The sequence below is a fragment of the Arachis ipaensis genome, chromosome B02, assembly GCF_000816755.2.
Source record: "Arachis ipaensis cultivar K30076 chromosome B02, Araip1.1, whole genome shotgun sequence".
Taxonomy (NCBI): domain Eukaryota; kingdom Viridiplantae; phylum Streptophyta; class Magnoliopsida; order Fabales; family Fabaceae; genus Arachis; species Arachis ipaensis.
This window is the reverse complement of record NC_029786.2, coordinates 91743785-91750591: the sequence shown is the minus strand read 5'-3', so window position 1 is coordinate 91750591 and position 6807 is coordinate 91743785. Positions and strand designations below refer to the sequence as shown.

General features: G+C 37.0%; 1 long non-coding RNA gene across 1 annotated transcript in view; it reads right to left on the bottom strand.

Annotated features, from left to right (window-relative positions):
- The window catches only part of LOC110267956, an 11322-nt gene extending 4909 nt beyond the window's left edge, over nucleotides 1-6413 (bottom strand). Inside the window, exons 1-2 of the long non-coding RNA XR_002355943.1 lie at nucleotides 6402-6413; nucleotides 4893-4906 (exon numbers count right to left, since the gene is read on the bottom strand). This is a non-coding gene — a long non-coding RNA (uncharacterized LOC110267956). The remainder of the gene's footprint in view (nucleotides 1-4892; nucleotides 4907-6401) is intronic.

Here is a 6807-nt window from a genome sequence, read left to right as displayed (position 1 = left end):
AAACGGCAAAGATATTAAATTTTCAATAATTTTTAAAACATTAATAACGAACCGGTTTATTTTTTATTTTGAATTGTTTCATGGGAAAAGGTAAATGAGATTAGAGAATGATTAGAATGTGCTGAGGTAGCAGGAAGCCATAGTTAAAAGAGGACACGTTGACCTAGAGACTGTGCACTTAAACTTTAAAACTCCAACTGATTGTTTACAGTACATAATTATGTTTTTAATATTAAAATATTTTAATAATAAATTGTATCATATCTATTTCGAAAATTACTTGAAACGATTATTTTGGCCTGAACGTGAGATTCAGATTCCTTCTGAGGCAGCGTCCGACTTGTGCTAGTGCTGAGGTAGTGCTGTTCGAGTTCCTTGTGAGGAGGTGAGGGGTGGTACCTACAAGAGACTCCGATGCTAAAGTTAGCAAAGGCTTTAGGCAAGTTTTTAGTTTATTGGATCCTGAATATACCTGAGTATACCAATATATTTATAGTAGAATAGCTAACCACCTTTTTAGAGTAGTTCCGTCTTTGATCGGAAAGTTGTTGAGATCTCCCTTCTAGATGGATAGGAGATATCTTGGGAAGTAGTTACTTATTTATATAAGTAGGGCTTTGTATAGCTATCGTTGAGCCTGTTGTTGCGCCCGACCTCTATGAGGTCGGGTAGGCGTAGAGGAGGCCTAACCTCTTGTCTGTCTTTATTCTTTTTGGGTTTGGCTTTATTTTAGGCCAGTGTATGAACAGTACCCCTGCTTGAACCTGAGCTTTTATAAGGTCGGACTCGAGCATTCGTGGATTGAGCCTCCCACGTCGGGTATATCGCCTTTGGTAAGTCAGATACTCCATGTGTTTTCAGTCATTTTGAAATGTTGCATTCCTTTATGGCACCGGATGTTACTTTTGCAGTTTATCTTGAGAATCACAGACGTCATTAATGAGGGCATGAAATTAACTTTTTGCACTTAGTACTTTATTAATATTCAAACTCATTTCTCTTTCCTCTTTTTGGCCCCCTCGAAATGTTTCTTTTTTCTTCTTTTTTCAGAATTTCTTTGATATTTTTTCATAAAACTTCTTTAAGATTTTTTATTTTAGATTACTGGGAATCTTTGCTCGTTTGTTGAAGGTGTTGGATCATATGTGGTTTGCTGTTATTGTGCTCTTTTTTCATTTCGTAATCCTTTAAGGTTGGTCTTTTATCCCTTTAAATTTTTTTTCTATATTTTGGCATTCTGGGTAGCATTTTTTCTCCTTGGCAATAACCGTTGTGTATGTAACGGTGGTGTTTATGAAATATTGTTTGTCTGAGATGTTACTTTGTTTGTCTGACCTTGAACTTTGCTGTTTAGAAATATGAGCGATTGCTGGATTGCACCTAAATGGCATTATCTTTAATAGATTAAGTGGAAACATTTCTGTATTTGAAAATGTAGTGGTTTGGTTGTGTTTATAGGCATTTTGAAAAAGCTATAACTTTTTGGTACTGTTGATGTTGATCCGACTTTATATGAATTTGTGGATATTTTATTACCCGACTATCCAACTTGTTGTGACAATTTTTGTTTGTTTGTTGTAGGTATAGTTTTTGATGTCTCGTTCAATAATTCACATGTCCTCTAAAGTACCTTCCGACCTAACTTGGATAGATATATCTGTGCTTATCCTCATCCCCATTATTGATAAAGAGTAGGACGAGACTTTTCATAGATATCATATGCTATGATTAAGTAGGGAGGATGAAAGAAACTATGAGATTGTAATGGCTGACCACGAAGAGAGAGTTTGTTTCTACCGATTAGATAGGTCGGAACGTCACTTTATCTACGTATACGATTGCTTTTTTACTAAACTAGGAGTTAGGATTCTTTTCTCTGATTTTGAGTCTGAGGTCCTCAAGCTTTGTAATGTCGCCCCTTCTCAACTATATCCCAACTCTTGATATTTTTAAAAAATTTATCAATTTCTGTGCCATGCACTTGACGTTCTTCCTTCTGTTAGAGTATTCATTTACTTTTTTATTCTTACAAAGCCCTTTAGTCCCAAGAAACAAGGCTAATCCTCTTTCCAAGTTGTTCGGGGAAGGAAGGTCTTTGTCATTTTTTATGATTCCTTTCACGACTATAAAAATTACTTTTTTAAACTCCGCTCTGTTGAGGATGTCCGTCTTTTCTTCTTGAATGAGAGAGATGGGCCCTTTTTTCTTTATACTAGGATTGGACAACTTGGATGCGGTTGATGAGAGTATAGTTGCTCTATTCCAAGAGTATTGGGATTGAGTTTTTCATTTGAACACCAAGAAGCTTTTAGGAAATCCTATCCAAATTCAATCCAAGGTAGGTAGTCTTCTTTTTAATTTTATAACTCTGTTTTTATCAATTTGCCTTAATGTAACCCAACTTTGATGTCGTGCAGATAAAATGTCTCCTAAGTCGGCTGCTATAAAAACACTTCAGATTGCCAGAAAGAATGTTGTTGCACAAAGTATACAATTAAAAGAGGTTGGCGAATCTGGCGAGCTCTCCTACCTTCTAAGTCGGACTCGGGTGCATCTGCTCCTATAAAAATTATTTCTGATCGTGCTCCTTCTCCTTCCAACCTGAAAAAACAAACAATTCCTTTTCCACCCCCTAATCCTAAGCTGAAGCCTAAGAAACGCAAGACTACCGAATCGGTGGAAGTCTATGAACAAGGTTTTGATGACATAGCTTGGGCCAAACAACACATCCTTCCAAATGGTTTTATTGGTATGGATGATGTTTCTATAAAAAACCATCTCTAAGTACTTGCCCGTGGTGGATTTCAGACAGTAGGAGTATGTGCATCATTGTTGAAGAAATTGGAAAAGACTCCTCTTGGTACCATTTAGCGTACTTTGTCTAATCTTCAAACTGAAGTGGCATCCTTGAGGCAGACAAAGAAAGAATTAGAGGGTGAGAAGAAATCACTTTTGTACGATCTTGTCAAATCTCAGGAGAGGGTGAAATAGGCGGAGGCAGCCTTAGCTATGGTGGAGGGCTAAAAAAGAAGTTCGAGGAGAGTTATACTAGGGTCTTCTGGGAGAAACTTAACTTGGTAGATGAGGTTGCCAAGTCCAGAGAGAAATATGCAGAGCTGAAGGTATAGATGAGATAGTGGAGAACCTGAAGGCTCAGTTCCGAGTTGTTGCTCCTGAGGCAGACCTCTCCCTTATCAACCCCTGAAAATATTATGGTTGATGGGAAGATTGTTCCTACGCCCGAAGACAATGAGGACACTCCCATGCCTGATCCAAAGTCCTCAGAAGTCTGAGTTGAGGGAGCTTCTCAGAGCTTTCCAACTCAGATGGAAGACGAGCCCATCATACCTCATGAGGAACTCCCCACTTCTTCTGAAGCTATTCCGACCTCCTCTACTTAGCTTGAAGACGCTACTACTGGCGAACAAATCCTTCCGCTATAATTCGTTGCTTTGAGTGGCCCGACTTGTGGGTCTTTATGAACAATTTTTTTGTTTTGTAATAGTCGTAATTTGAATATTTTATTTTTTCCTTACTTAAAGACCTTTTTCCACTACTCGAATGTGTGGAGGTTCTTTTGCATGAATAAGTATTTCCTTATCATCATTATTTAGTGGTAGTTATTTTTTCCTTTTATGACTTAGTTGTAAATCATTTTGGTAGCTTTAGATGCTACCTTTAAAATCTTGGTAAATATTTTTATTAAGTGGAAAAAGACGTCGATAAAGTAATTCGGCCATTTTTTGGACCTTTTGCTTGTAGACTTAACTTTCCCTTAATTGTTTACACTTTGACTTTCAGTAGTCGGGTTTATCAAGTTATTCTTGCATTTCGTTTTAGGCCCGACTCTTTTAGGTTGGACCACGAACCGCTGACATAATTTCTTATACTAATTTGTACCTCGTCGCTTCATCTTACCAACCATTCAGGTCGGTGATAAACCCCATTTGGAGGGTTTATCTTGTGTTGAATTTAGAGGATTTTATCGCCTTCTCCCACATTTATTCAATGAAATAGCATGGTTTTGTAAATTCTCCTTTAATTGTGCTTAAGAGTGAAAACATGCTTTTTAGGTCTTAGAATAGCCAAATTTAATTCACCTTGATTCCATTAGATGCCTTGATATGTTTGTTAAGTGATTTCAGATTTAGGAGGCAAAGATTGGATCAAGGGAATGAAGGAAAAGCATGTAAAAATGGAGAACTCATGAAGAAATGAAGGAATCGCAAAAGCTGTCAAGCCGACCTCTTTGCACTTAATTGATCATAACTTGAGCTACATAGGTTCAAATGATGCGGTTCTAGTTGCGTTGGAAAGCTAACATCCGGGGATTCAAAATGATATAAGATTTTCCATAGTTACATTGCGCACTGGGGCGCGCATGCGCACGGTACGCGTACGCGCCGATGGTTACACATGCTTCACTTAATGCAACTCGTGGCCAGTGAATTCTAAGGCATTTTGGGCCCAATCCAACTCATTTCTGATGCTATTTAACCCAAGGATTGAAGAGGGATGAGGCACCTAGTTAGTTAGTGAGTTTTGTTTGAGTTTTATCATGCTTTAGTTAGTTTCTAGAGAGAGAAGCTCTCTCTTCTCTCTAGAATTAGGAGTAGGTTAGATCTAGATTAGGAATTCTTAGATCTAGGTTAATTTCATGCTTTGATTTACTTTTCCTTTGCAATTTCTTATTCTTCTACATCTCTTCTCTCTAGTTTAGCATTTAATTCTTGTAATTCTTTACTTTTATGTTGATGCATTTTTGTTCTTCCATTTTCCTTTAATGCAATTTATGATTCATGCTCCTTTATTGTTCATTTGATTTTTAAGGTTGTGGTAGGCTTAGAGAAGGGGGGTTGAATCTATACCTGCCTTTTAGTTGCTTTTTTTACCCTTTTTAAACAAACTTTCAATTCTGATTCTGTTTGTACTCAGCAGCAGAAATTTATGAGACAATTTATTTTTGTCTCATGAATATCAGAAAACAGAACACAGCAGAGAAGAGAGAAGCTAACACCAGCATGTATCCTGGTTCGGTTGCCTTGTGCTATGCAACCTACATCCAGTCTCCTCCACAACAGTGGAAGAGTTTTCACTATAGTTAACAGTATTACATACACCAATTACACAGGATTGACCCAATCCTTTCACACTCAAGTTCTAACCTAACTTGACATTGGCTATGCTAATACCTAACTATTCACTCTTAGTGCTAACCCAACTAAGAAAGGGATACCTTACAGGTACAAGATACAAGACACTTAACCAACCTAAAGAAATCAAAAAATAACTCTAGGCGTTTCTCTCAAGTGTTTCTCTCAGCCTTTTTCCACTCATGGCTTTTTCTTAAGCTTTCTCACAATGCCTTTTCTCACAAGAAATTACAGAAAGATAAACATAGAAAAGTACATTACAATCAGTAAAACATGAAGGAGATTGACTTCATCAGCAGCCTCTTTGCTATGTGCAAAATCAGATTCGCAAACCTCAGATACAGTTCTTTAGTATTGGCCGAATGCTTCTTTGAAAGAAAGTATTATCCAAGTAGAGGAACTTCTTCAGAACACAACTCACAAACTCTGGTTTTCTCTTCTTACCTCTGAATAAGCAGAAAGTCATCTTTTATCTCCTTGCATGTTGCTAGGTTCTTCTTCCAAGGTCAACACCTTGAGCCTTGAGCTTCACCAACCCACAGATTCACTTTTTACCATTAAACCTTAGAGTATAAACTTTGCTTCTGACTTCCTCATCTTGACCGAAAGCCATAAAACAGCAACCACAAAAATCTTTCAATGGTCAACTTAATCTGAGCCATTGAGAAGCTACTTGGTCCCCAAGAATCACTTGTGACCGTAGATATACAGCAGATTAGGGCAGAAAACAACTTTTCCTTGTATGCCATTTTTGGACTTGCAGAGAGTTTGGAAGAAGAGAAGAAGATCTGATGCATGCAAGAGGAAATGGGTTACCTTTAACCTAAGCTTGATTTGGTTTGAACTTGGTGATTTGACATTTGCCTTTCAAGCTTAATCTTTCTCTTTCTTGCTTCTTTGTCAAATGGCTTAGTGAAGAAGCTCTCTCTTTCTCTTTCTCACTTTTCTGAGTTTCTGACCAAGGTTCAGAAGTAAACGTTGCTTTTGGTAAGGCAAAAGAGAGGGATTTGCTTGCTGAAATAAAATCGGGCTTGGATCGGGTAGAGATATGCTTGGCCCGTTTTGATTTCTTCAGTTTTGATTCCTTGGGCTTCTGATTTTTCTTTCAGCCCGATATTCTTGCAGTTTGCTTTTTATTCCATTTGGGCTATTAGATTTTGGCCTGCAACAATAAACAATTAGTAATAAGTAATTATAATTGATCAACACTAATTATTTATTTTGCCCAAAAATAATGTTTGTCATCACTAATTAATTTAGTTAATTTCTTAACTCAACAATCTCCCCCTTGATGACAAACATGATTTAAGCAATAATCAAAAGGAAATTAATTTGAGTAAGGTTTAGGAACTCCCTTTGATTTTTGTCATTTGTTTTTATGTTGCTCCCCCTTTTCTTTTCAAGATTAGCTCCCCCTAGATTTATGCTTTCCTCTTTGTACCTGATTTACATTGTACTTAAAGAGAACACAATAGAGAGCTATACACATTTATCTTGTCTAAGGGATTTCCAACAAACAACACCACATAATTAGCCCAACATCAAACTAATATCAGCAGCACAAAAACTTAATAAGTGAAAGTAATTTTTAATGCAGCAATCAGATAAAAAATTCCAAAAGAAATACTAGTAGCTGCAGCAATGCCAAAAAATT